Below are 12,899 nucleotides of genomic sequence, written 5' to 3'. Positions count from 1 at the left end.
GCCCCAAAGAGAGTGAGCCTGAGAAAGGCACCACCTTCCTGCTCCTGGTGCTGGCCCCTCTTGGAATCTCAGAACCCTGGGGTCCATCATATATCCTTTGATCCTTCTTTTAAATTCCCTTTTAGCTTCAGCCTAAGTTCCCTTTTGACTTGAGACTGAAACAAAAGACCCAGTCGAAGGCAGACAGCATGAGGCATTAGGGGAAAGCTACGGAATCCAAAATGACCAGAGCAAAGGCCATTTCAGATGTGGGATGAAATAAAGCACATGGGCCTGGCCCAGAAGGCAAGGCCAAACCACAGAGGGCTTTGAGTACTGTGCTAAAACATTTGCACTTTATCCCACAGGTAATGTGAGCCCCGGAAGACCTTTCAGAAGATGAGTAATGCTCCCCTGAGCTTGTGTGTGAATGCACTGAAGGGGGTAAAGGCTCAAGGCAGGAGTCCAGTTAGGAGGCTGGAGCAGAGGTAGTGAGGATCTGGACAAAGTAACAACAAGGGAATGGATATGGGGAACGAGTTCAAGAGATCTTTAAGGGAAAACCAATAGGACTTGGGTAGCAACTGGATGGAGGATGGGATAGTGAGAAAAACAGAGGGAGTCAAACAGGATTCTGCAGCCCATAGCTTGGACGAATGGCTTGAAGGGGTAAGTTCTCGGGGGAAGATGCTGGCTTCAATTCTGGTCTTGTGGTGAGGGTACAAGTAGATGTGTCAATGAGCATTGGAACACCTAGCTTTGGGAGCCCAGGAAAAACTGGCTAGCCTCAACACACTTTTTCAGAGATCATTCTCCCAGAGATGCCAGATTAAAACAGAGAAATTGGGGAATAGAGAAAGGACAGAAAATGGGAGAGAACAGAATCTTGAAGAATGCCAGCATTTAAGGGACTAAAGAGGAAGAGAGCTTTCAAAGGGGACTGAAAAGAAGCCAAAGACTCTGGTAAAAGGAGGGGCCCTGAGAAATACAACTTGAAGAAGGAGGAAGTGTGATATGTGAGAAAATACTGCTCTGACGCAATCCCGGCGGGAGTGGAAATCTGATCACCTTTCACCATCTCCTCCCTCATCACCTTCATCCAAGCCACCATCACCTCTCTCTTGGAACGACTGAAATAACTTCCTAACTGGTCTTTCTTCCCCCTGCCTTTCCTGCATTCTCCCAGAGGTGCTTCCTTGGCCGTAGCTGGGCCAGCCACAGTTGCTTTCCTGGGAGCAGATGACCACGATGCTACTTGGGCCTTTCGGTTGATCTGGAGTGATGTAAACTCAGGGAGTGTCTGCGGGCAGAAAAAGGCAGGGAAAGGTGGTGTGCCTAGAAAGAGGAGTGACACAGAGCTGCCAAATGAAGTAGAGGGGAAGAATCAGTGGCCCCAAAAACAGCGAGCCTGAGAAAGGCACCACCTTCCTGTTCCTGGTGCTGGCCCCTCTTGGAATCTCAGGAACCTTGAGAAGGTTCAACCCTTGACTCAGGGTTGCGTCTTAGGGAGACCTTGAGGGCAACAGGATTTGGCATCTGGGTTGATGAAGACCCTGCTCAAAGTCTTCCACTATTGGCCTTCAAGACCCCACCTGATGTGACCCATGGCTGCCTCTGAAGCAGGAGTGGTCGCAGACAAATCTCTCGAACACCAAACTGGGAAGGAAGTGGTGTTTTATTCGGCCGGGAGCTGCAGTGGCACAGATGCCTAACCAAGCTCTCCAACAAAGAAAATCTTTGCCTGTTTAAAGGCTTACAACTGTAGAAATTACCTGTGAAAGGGTCTTGAGCTTACAACTCTAGAAATTACATGTGAAAGAGTCTTGATCCATGAAGTAGGCATGGTACGTGACTTAGGTGGGGGTCTGATCGTGTTGAAGTAAAAACAATGCCTTCCAGAAAGATTCCCCCATACCATATCCGTGATTTATAGATGGGATTGTGGTTAGCAGCAGGAATCTTATCCTTAACCTGGCCGGCAGTGCCAACCAGTCCCTCCTCTGGCTGACTTCTAACTTCACCTTTTGAAATGCAATGTAGAAGGCTGAAGGGGAAATGGCCTTAGGAGCTGAAGAGGATTAAGGATCTCCTTCCTCACCTCTTCACAGCATCACCTACAAAGCTTCCCCATCACTGCAGTCCAGCCACACCACCCTCCTTCTCATTCTGAAACATCCCAAGAACAGTCCTGCCTCGGGGCCTTTGCATTTGCTGGTCCCTCTGCCTGGAATGAGCTTCCCCTAAATACTGCACTTCCTTCAGGTCTGTGCTCAAATGTTGCCTTGCCAACAAAGCTTTCCCTCACCACCTCACCTAGACTAGCCCTCCTCACTCCCCACAGCCTTGCCCTGTTTTATTCAAAGCACTAAACACTGCCTGACATTACATTTGTGCTTACGTATTTGCTGTTATGTGCACAGCAGAATGTGAGCTCCAGGAGGACAGGGCCCACATCTGCTTGGACCACTGCTCTATCCCCAGCACTTACCGCAGGACCAGGAAAATACTGGTCGTTAAATATTTGTTGAATGAACTTAATTCAATAATATGTATCTGAAGCTCTTTCATTCAGATTCCACTTTTAAGTATTTGTTCTAACAAAACAATTACGGTGATCCACAAAGTTTTAGACACGAGGGTGTTCACTGCAGCCTCTTTACAAGAGTACATTGGTTAGAGTCACTGCAGCCTTGTTTCCGAGAGTATATTGGTTAGACGATACACAATCATTCTGGAGAGTGAAACCCCATGCTGCCAGAAATGAGGCTCTGGGCTGGGCATGGTGGCTCACACCTGTAATCCCAGCACTTTGGGAGGCTGAGGTGAGAGGATCACCTAAGCTCAGGAGTTTGAGACCAGCTTGGCCAACATGATGAAAGCCATCTCTACTAAAAATACAACAATTAGCCAGGTGTGGTGGTGGGCACCTGTAATCTTAGCTACTCAGTAGGCTGAGGTAGGAGAATCACTTGAACCCAGGAGGCAGAGGTTGTAGTGAGAGAAGATCATGCCATTGAACTCCAGCCTGGGCAACAAGAGCAAAGCTCCATCTCAAAAAAAAAAGAAGAAGAAGAAGAAATGATGATGTAGATGTACATTTATGAACACAAAAAGGATTTCACAATAAACAGGAGTTTCTGCTGCAGCATGAGCTGGATATAAGAAAAGTGCATGCAAAGTTGCAAAGACTGCTGGTAATTGTAACAATCAAAGCAGGGAACTGCGCACAGTCCTCCGGCTCCAGGAGGTAAAAGTGTGGCTCTCTCAGCACAATGGGTTATAAAATGACAGGAGCCTCTACACATCAGGGATAATAAGAGATACTAGTCTTTTTTTTTTTTTTTTTTTTTTGAAACAGAGTCTTGCTCTGTTGCCAGGCACCAGGCGCCAGGCTGGAGTGCAGTGGCGAGATCTAGGCTTACTGCAACCTCCACTTTCCGGGTTCAAGCAATACTCCTGCCTCAGCCTTCTGAGTAGCTGGGACTACAGGCACGCGCCACCATGCCCAGCTAATTTTTGCATTTTCAGTAGAGGCAGGGTTTCACCATGTTGGCCAGGATGGTCTCGATCTCTTGACCTTGTAATCTGCCTGCCTCAGCCTCCCAAAGTGCTGGGATTACAGGCGTGAGCCACCATGCCCGATAAGATACTAGTCTTTTGAGTGAAAGGAGGATCTCATCAACTCTGAATTTGCTTGGTGGTATTTAGGACTTATCACCATAGACTTAACTGTCTTCAAAAATTATCGTTATGTACGTTCCTAGAGAGCAATAACTGTTATTGTGAATTTGAGCTCTCTTGATTACAACCCTTCTTCTCCCCTTTAAGATAATTTTGGTATAGCGAAATTTCCTAGGAATACCATATGTTATTACAGCAAAACAGATTGTACCGAGAGGAAAACAAATAAGGCTACAAAATACCACTTTTTTTTTTTGACACAGTCTTGCTCTGTCGCCAGGCTGGAGTGCAGTGGCATGATCTCGGCTCACTACAACCTCCACCTCCTTGGTTCAAGCAAATCCCTTGCCTCAGCCTCCCGAGTAGCTGGGATTACAGGCGCATGCCACCACATCCAACTAATTTTTTGTATTTTTTAGTAGAGACAGGAGTTTCACCATATTGGCCAGGATGGTCTTCATCCTCGTGACCCGCCCATCTCAGGTTCCCAAAGTGCTGGGATTACAGGCGTGAACCAGCACACCTGGCCATTATTTTATTTTTTAAAGTGTTACATGCATAGACCAAGGTATGGCAGGATATACCACGAGTTGTCATCTCTAAGTGGGGAAGTAAAGGATTTATGGCCTTCTTTAACTCTTCTGAATTTTCTCATTTTTTAATGTTTTTTAATTGTGTTAATTTTTTATAGAGACAGGGATCTCACTATGTTGCCCAGGCTAGTCTCAAACTCCTGGCTGTAAATGATCCTCCCGCCTCAGCCTCTCAAAGCACTGGGATTACAAGTGCAAGCCACAATCCCCAACCCCTGAGATAATCTTTTATACGGTAAATGTTCTCCTTTTCATACGATGAATCTGATGATTTATGGTTTTTTAAAAAATCAGGCAAGAGGTATGGATTTAGGCTTTTGTCGCGCAGGGATTTGTGAACATTTTGCCTTGCTGTTCCTCAGGCACCTGACACACAGACATTGCTCCATTTCTTTTTCATAAATGAAGAAAGGATATGAATACGGCCAAATGCTACAGAGAGGAAGTGTTGTCCGGAAATCCCATATGCAGAGACCTAGGGAAGGAGCTGAAGACTGGGAGACATTGACACAACGGTAGGGTAAGAGGGGGCAGGAAGGCAGAGCAGGTTCAGCATTGCTGAGGAGGGTGGATTGATCACACACTGCAGGGGGAGATTCAACCAAATAAAAGGAACAGAGGCCACCTCCTGCCTGGACATCAGATGAGGGACAGGGAGGAGAGGAGAGTAAGTGTGGGTGCTAGTGAGGTGTCAGATTGCTGAGGAACCTCCCCCAGCAGCCTTAGTTTCTTAGATCAATGGGATGCAACTAACTGGGAGAGAGAAAGCAAGACCATGCACAACCTTGGGATGGCAAGCTGGAGATGAAACTGACTGAAATAACAAGAGGCCAGGAGAAAGTCGGAGAACATCACTAAGTGGGAGGAATATAACAGGCAAGGAAATATTAACTATGATTATAACATGAAATCGAAGCATGATGTAGGCTGATTAAAAAAATGGAAAAAATATTAAAACATATGAAAACTGCAATAAATTATTCAATGAAAATAGTATGAACCTAAGCTGTACTGATAAGACATTGTGATACTATGACGTATGACACTGATACAATAAAGAAGAAATACCACAGTGAAAAAATGTGATCAGGTGTGGTGGCTCACGCCTATAATCTCAGTACTTTGGGAGACAGAGGCAGGTGGATCATGTGAGATCAGGAGTTCAAGACCAGCCTGGCCAACATGGTGAAACCCCGTCTCTACTAAAAATGCAAAAATTAGCTGGACGTTGTGGTGGATGCCTGTAATAACAGCTACTCAGGAGGCTGAGACAGGAGAATCTCTTAAACCCATGAGGCAGAGGTTGCAGTGAGCCAAGATAGCGCCATTGCACTCCAGCCTGGGTGACAAGAGTTAAACTCCTTCTCAAAAATGAAAGAAAGAAAAGAAAAAATGCTAGAAGATTTTCTGCTCAATTTTGCTGTGAATGTAAAACTGCTCTGAAAAATAAATTCTTCTGTTTTTTAATGCTAGAAGGTAATAAACCAAAATGTGCACCGGTTTGACTTTGGGTGGTTGACTTTGGAAACCTGAGTGCTTTTTTTTATTCTTTTTTTGTCTTTTTTTGCCTCTTTCTGTGTTCACACTCTGTACCTGTGTACTCGAGAGCCAGCCTGTGACTCAGCACCTCAGGGAGCCTCCCCAGGTTCCTCCTCCCACATGCACCCTCCTCCCACATGGCTGCCTGCACCCATTTGCCAAGTTGGCCTCCACCCTCTACCAGTTCCAGCCCGGCCACCTGCAGGGGAACAGGGCCAAGTTTCCCTGAGTGTGCTGCTGGCACTGCCAAAATCTCCCCACTTTTTTTCAGTTTCACTCCCAGCCCCATCTCCCTACTACTCAGGTGAGAATCCCTGGGTCTGCACTGGTCTTGGCCTCAACACTCAACTCCTGTAGCCCTCAAGGTCTCCCTAAGCCCCAACCCTGAGGCATTGTCTTCTGCAGGCCTGTGTGCTTTCCTCTTGACCTCCAGAAATGAGCTTCTCCCTAAGAGCCCTCAACCCTCCATTCCTTTCAGGGACGTTGCTTACACTGACATACATGAATCCCAGAGTGAGCCCGGTTTAGGTTCAAACTGACACTCGGCTCAATGTTGCTAATCTCCCATCATGCACTTGAACCACCAGTAGGACTCAGACCTTAGCTGCGAAGTGATGCAGAAAACTAGGACGGTAGCTGGTGAGATGCAGGATTAAGGGAGGGTAGTCATAAGGTGGGAGCTCCTACAGCAGGCTTGTGCGAGGATGGGCAATCTAGAAGAGAAAAACATGGATGTCACAGGAACAAGGATTGCCTTTCCAAGCTTTATCTTCTCAGCTCAAAGCATCTCTGGGAAAGAGGTATATCATATATCCCAACTCTCCTCCCAGCTCCCTGGTACTATGACATCATGTAGGAAGCACTGCCGTTACAGTTAGATTTAGAGTTACGTCCCGATTTCCCAGTGGACTTGCCTTTCCGAGACTTCTCTGCTATGATAAACAATGTTTGCCATTTATGGAGACTCTAGTCTACCCCGAGAGCCTGGCATACATTGCCCTGAACCTTGACAACAAGCTTCCAATGCTGCCATCCCTTCAAGGAGGGAGGGGTCCAGAGAAGTTAAATTACTTGCTCGATATCACACGAGTCAGGATAGACTAAGCCCTGGGCTAAAGCAAATCGTCTCTACGGCTCTCTCTCCACCACAGCGGAGCAGTGACACATGACTCTCCATGTGTCACAGAGCAGCTGAGAGCTCAAACTCTGAAGACAGCTGGTCCTTGACTTAAACTCCAGTTTTGCCACTTACCTGTTGCTGTTACCTTGAGTGAGGGATTTCATTTCTTTGGCCCTATTTCCTCTTCTGTAAAATAAGAATAATAATAATTCCTACCATCAGGTCTTGATGAGCATTAAATAAAATAATTCAAGAGAAAAAGTGTTTTTTTCAGTGGCTGGCACGGAGTAAGTCTTCGATTACAATATCATGGGAAAGACACTGTACATATAAGGATTTAGATAAGGGTTCTCCTTGTGTTGTAGAATCTAAAACAAAACTCAGGGATCAAAGTGACAATTTCATGGAAGTGGAGCAGAAGCAGATCTTCGAATCTTTTTTTTTTTTTTTTAGACAGAGTCTCACTCTGTCACCCAGGCTGGAGTGCAGTGGTGTGATCTCAGCTCACTGCAACCACCACCTCTCGGGCTCAAGTGATTCTCCTGCCTCAGCCTCCCCAGTAGCTGGAAATACAGTCATTACACCACCACACTGGGCTAATTTTTGTATTTTTAGTAGAGACAGGGTTTCACCGTGTTGGTCAGGCTGGTCTCGACCTCCTGACCTCAGGTGATCCACCCACCTCAGCCTCCCAAAGTGCTGGGATTACAGGCGTGAGCCACTGCGCCCCCCAGGTCCCTTTCAACAACTCTTTGCTTTTCCATTGCCACAAAGCCCTCAGGAATCCCGGATAGCTCCTCTCTCGCGCGCGCGCTCCTTACAAAATCTTCCAACAGATTAATGTTAACATCTAAGAGGCTGTTCCTAAGTCCAAAGTGCGGTCATAGCAGTGCACACAGACCTACCTGTTAGTGAGAGGCTGAGCTTACACGTTGGACTGGAGTGTGCCAGTTTGCTCATGACCTTGAAGCCTTAGAAAAGAGGATCCTATGCAAGAGAACGACTTCAAAAATCCATTCTCATTCCTGGCTTAATGACTGAAAGAACTCCCCTAACCCAGGGGCATTTGTTCTCTTTCTAAGGGGCCTGCCTAGGCCTAATAAAAGAATGGCTGACAGACCAGGGAGGGAAGTATTGGATGGGGGAGTTGGAAGAGAGGAGAAAGAGAAGGGGACAGAGAGAGGCCTCCTAGGAACTCCTCAGGTCAGACTTGGTCAGCAGCTGGCTGGAAAGCACATTCTAAGAACTGGTCTTCTCGGGACACCTAATTGCAGATAATCATGATCTGGGCAAAGATAGACGTTTCACATCAAGTTCACTAGAGCTATAGTCCCATTTGTACATCACGGTTCACTCTTAGATTTAGAGCATCCCCTCTTAGAAATGGAAGGAAGCTTGCCTAATCAAACCTCATTTCATGGGAGCGGAAACCAAGGTTCTGAAAATTTAAGTGAAGATTTAAGTAACACAGCAACTAAGTCTGTCTTTTTGATCTCTTTTATTTATTAGAAACATTTTTCCAAATCTTCAGGTTCAGCTTGTGGTACACTAGGACCCCCAAGTAGATCTCTTTGTTCCAGTGACCCTACAAGAAGTTCCATAAACTCCTCACATACCCTCCATTCACACATTTCCTTCATCCCCCTAGATTTTATTTATTTAGCTCATTACTTTGTTTGTTTGTTACGGAGTCTTGCTCTGTCACCCAGGGTGGAGTGCAGTTGCGCAATCTTGGCTCACTGCAACCTCCACCTCCTGGGTTCAAGTGATTCTCCTGTCTCAGCCTCTTGATAGCTGGGATTACAGGCGCCCACTACCACCCAGCTAATTTTTGTATTTTTGTTTCACCATGTTGTCTAGGCTGGTCTCAAACTCCTGACCTCAGGTGTTCCACCCACCTCAGCCTCCCAAAGTGCTGAGATTCCAGGTGTGAGCCACTGTGCCCAGGCCATTACTTTAAGGACCTAGCTCGAAGTTGGATGCAAACAAGCTTTTGTTACATAGACAACTAGCAGATTCTCACTCAGGACGGGCCATTACTTTAAGGACCTAGCTCGAAGTTGGATGCAAACAAGCTTTTGTTACATAGACAACTAGCAGATTCTCACTCAGGAACATGTGGGAATGTGCACAGGGACAGTGCATGCTGAGTCTTGCCAGGGTCCCACTCAGAGGAGTGCTGAAGGATGCTGGCCAAGTAGGGAACCCTGCCCGGCACAGCCCTGAGGCCTGTACCTGCCTAGTCTCTCCACACCCTCAATGCCTTTAAAGCTGGAGCAAAGCCAGCTCTTTCAGGAAGACAGCCATGTTGTTTACAATATGGGAACCAAGGGAGAGGTACGGATGTGGCCTCTTAGGTTTCAGTTGGGCAACACAATTCCTTCCCATGTCGGAAGTGACTAGATTTCTTCAGAGGCCCCTCCCCATTTACCTTCTAGACCTTACTTTTTCCATCCCCCGATGCAAGTCTGGCTAAAAGAAGGGGTGATAGTTCTGAAATAACGTTGGGTCATTCATTCCCAAAACAGATATACATATGCACCCATGCGTAAGCAGCACACACCTCCACACTGTGGGTTGCCTAGAAATCCCGTCAATGTATCCTTCTGGAGGACACAATATTTGCTGACAGAAAATTTTTAAAAAGGGAAATAAAAAACAAGAAAAGAAATTTTGTTGTTCATTTGATGTGCTATCTGGATTTTCACTGATTTCTAGTCATGATAACAGGCTGAGGAGGCACAGCAGCAACACAGCAGCACATGCCTATCCTCCACCGGCATCATAGGTCACAATTTTTTCATTTTTAAAAATAGGATGGGGCCGGGCGCGGTGGCTCAAGCCTGTAATCCCAGCACTTTGGGAGGCTGAGGCGGGTGGATCACGAGGTCAAGAGATCGAGACCATCCTGGTCAACATGGTGAAACCCCGTCTCTACTAAAAATACAAAAAATTAGCTGGGCATAGTGGCACGTGCCTGTAATCCCAGCTACTCAGGAGGCTGAGGCAGGAGAATTGCCTGAACCCAGGAGGCGGAGGTTGCGGTGAGCCGAGATCGCACCATTGCACTCCAGCCTGGGTAACAAGAGCGAAACTCCGTCTCAAAAAAAAAAAAAAAAAAAAAAATAGGATGGGTGCGACGGCTCATGCCTATAATCCCAGCACTTTGAGAGACCAAGGTGGGCAGATCACCTGTGGTCAGGAGTTTGAGACCAGCCTGGCCAACCCGTCTCTACTAAAAATACAAATATTAGCTGGGCATGGTGGCAGGTGTCTGTAATCTCAGCTACTCAGGAGGCTGAGGCAGGAGAATTGCTTGAACCTGGGAGGTGGAGGTTGCAGTGAGCTGAGATCATGCCACTGCACTCTGGCCTGATCACTCCAGGCAAGAGAGTGAGATTCTGTCTCAAAAATAAATTAATTAAATAATTAATTTTTAAAAATAAATATCAAAGGTCAAAAGCAGGCAAGAGAGAAAGAAAAAATCTCCAAGGATCAGAAATGAAGAGGGAGCTTACAAATGTATAGACTTATCAGGGAGTAGGACTGAAGCCACAGGAACCCAGAAAGATACTAGAATTGATCATGTACCTTAAGGATGGGAATGGTAACACCAGTGACCCTAGAGGCCCCAGGTACAGCAGGAACTACAACTAGATTGCCTGTAAAATGTCAGGACCAGGAAAGAGCTGCCATGCCCCTTGAATGGGGATAGAAAACCACTTTGCAGCCTGAAACACAACCCTCAAGTGAGTTGCCTGTCCTGGGTCACAGGAGAAAAGGGGCCAATTGAAGAACATTCCAGAATCCCAAACCCAAGTATTAAGTGATGAGGACCCAAATCTGCCATTTGGAATGGTGTGGAAACTCAGGGCCAAGAAATAGCAATAACAAAAGATGCTCCGAGCCATGTACCCAGTAAGACTCCAGCAGGCGCAGCCATAAAACCACCTCTGTATAGACTTCTTCATAATCCAAGGCACATGCAAGACTCCCAAGGGGAAAAAAAATGCCTTTAAAAGATGAATTCACAATAAAATGTTACAAAGAGCTAACAATCATCACAATCAACAGTCAGCCAACAGCAAACGGGAGAATTCACACCTGAGGGGCTAAAGATAATACGGCAATTTAGATCTGACTTTAAAATAGGTACAGTGCCATGCACAGTGACTCACGCCTGTAATACCAACACTTTGAGAGGCAGAGGTGGGAGAATCACTTGAGACCAGGGGTTCGAGACCAGCCTGGGCAACATAGAGAGAATCCATCTCTACAAAAAAAAAAATTTAAGCATTAGCCAGAGGCGGTGTTGTGTGCCTGTAGTCCCAGCTACTTGGGAGGCTGAGGCAGGAGGATTTCTTTTTCTTTCTTTCTTTTTTTTTTTTTTTGTGACAAGGTCTCACTCTGTTGCCCAAGCTGGAAGGCAGTGGTGCAATCTGGGCTGACTGTAACCTCTGCCTCCCAAGCTCAAGCAATCCTCCTACCTTAGCCTCCAGAGCAGGTGCACACCTCCATGCCCAGCTAATTGTGTGTGTGTGTGTGTGTGTGTGTGTGTATTTGTTGTGGAGATGGGGTTTCACCATGTTGCCCAGGCTTGTCTTGAACTCCTTGACTCAAATGATCCTCCCACCCTGGAGTCCCAAAGTACAGGAATTACAGGCGTGAGCCATTGCCTGTAATTTTTTTTTTTTTTTTTAAATGGGTCAAGAGTGGTGGTTCATGCCTGAAATTCCAGAACTTTGGGAGGCCAAGGAAGGAAGATTGATTGCTTGAGCCTAGGAGTTCAAGACGAGCCTGGGCAACATACTAAGATTCTGTCTCTACAAATTTTTTTTTTTTTTAAATAGCCAAAGGTGGTGTTGCGTACCTGTAGCCCCAGCTACTCAGGAGACTAAGGCAGGAGGATTTTTAAATTTTTTTTAAATAGGGTGTTGTGAGGCCGGGCGCAGTGGCTCACGCCTATAATCCCAGCACTTTGGGAGGCCGAGGCGGGTAGATCACGAGGTCAAGAGATCGAGACCATTCTGGTCAACATGGTGAAACCCCGTCTCTACTAAAAATACAAAAATTAGCTGGGCATGGTGGCATGTGCCTGTAGTCCCAGCTACTCAGGAGGCTGAAGTAGGAGAATTGCTTGAACCCAGGAGGCAGAGGTTGCGGTGAGCCGAGATCGCGCCATTGCACTCCAGCCTGGGAAACAAGAGTGAAACTCCATCTCAAAAAAAAAAAAAAAATAGAGTGTTATAGCTCAACCAGCAATCCTAGCACTTTGGAAGGTAAGGCCTGGGGGTCACTTGGGCCCAGGAGTTGAAGACCAGCCTGGGCGACATAGAGAGATCCCGACTCTATTAAAAAATTTAGGCCAGGCTCAGTGGTTCATGCCTGTAATCCCAGCACTTTGGGAGGCCGAGGCGGGTGGATCACCTGAGATCGGGAGTTCAAGACCAGCCTGACCAACGTGAAGAAACTCCGTCTCCACTAAAAATACAAAATTAAGACCAGGCGTGGTGACTTACGCCTGTAATCCAAGCACTTTGGAGGCCAAGGTGGGGTGATCACCTGAGGTCGGGAGTTCAAGACCAGCCTGACCAACATGGTGAAACCCCATCTTTAAAAAAAAAAAGAAAGAAAGAAAGAAAAAAAATATACAAAATTAGCTAAGCATGGTGGAGCATGCCTGTAATCCCAGTTACTCAGGAGGCTGAGGCAGGAGAATCGCTTGAACCTGGGAGGAGGAGGTTGCAGTGAGCCAAGATCACGCCATTGCACTCCAGCCTGAGCAACTGGAGCAAAACTCTGTCTCAAAAAAAAAATTTAGACCAGGTGCAATGGCTCATGCCTGTAATCCCAGCACTTTGGGAGGCCAAGGTGGGCAGATCAAGAGGTCAGGCGTTCAAGACCAGCCTGGCCAACATGGTGAAACCCTTCCTCTACTAAAAATACAAAAATTAGCTGGGCGTGGTTGCAGTGAGCTGAGATCCAGC

This window comes from Aotus nancymaae, unplaced genomic scaffold (assembly GCF_030222135.1).
Source record: "Aotus nancymaae isolate 86718 unplaced genomic scaffold, 86718_ANA_hifiasm-v0.15.2.pri h1tg000008l, whole genome shotgun sequence".
Classification (NCBI taxonomy): domain Eukaryota; kingdom Metazoa; phylum Chordata; class Mammalia; order Primates; family Aotidae; genus Aotus; species Aotus nancymaae.
The sequence above is the reverse complement of the archived record's forward strand: the minus strand, read 5'-3'. Positions refer to the sequence as shown.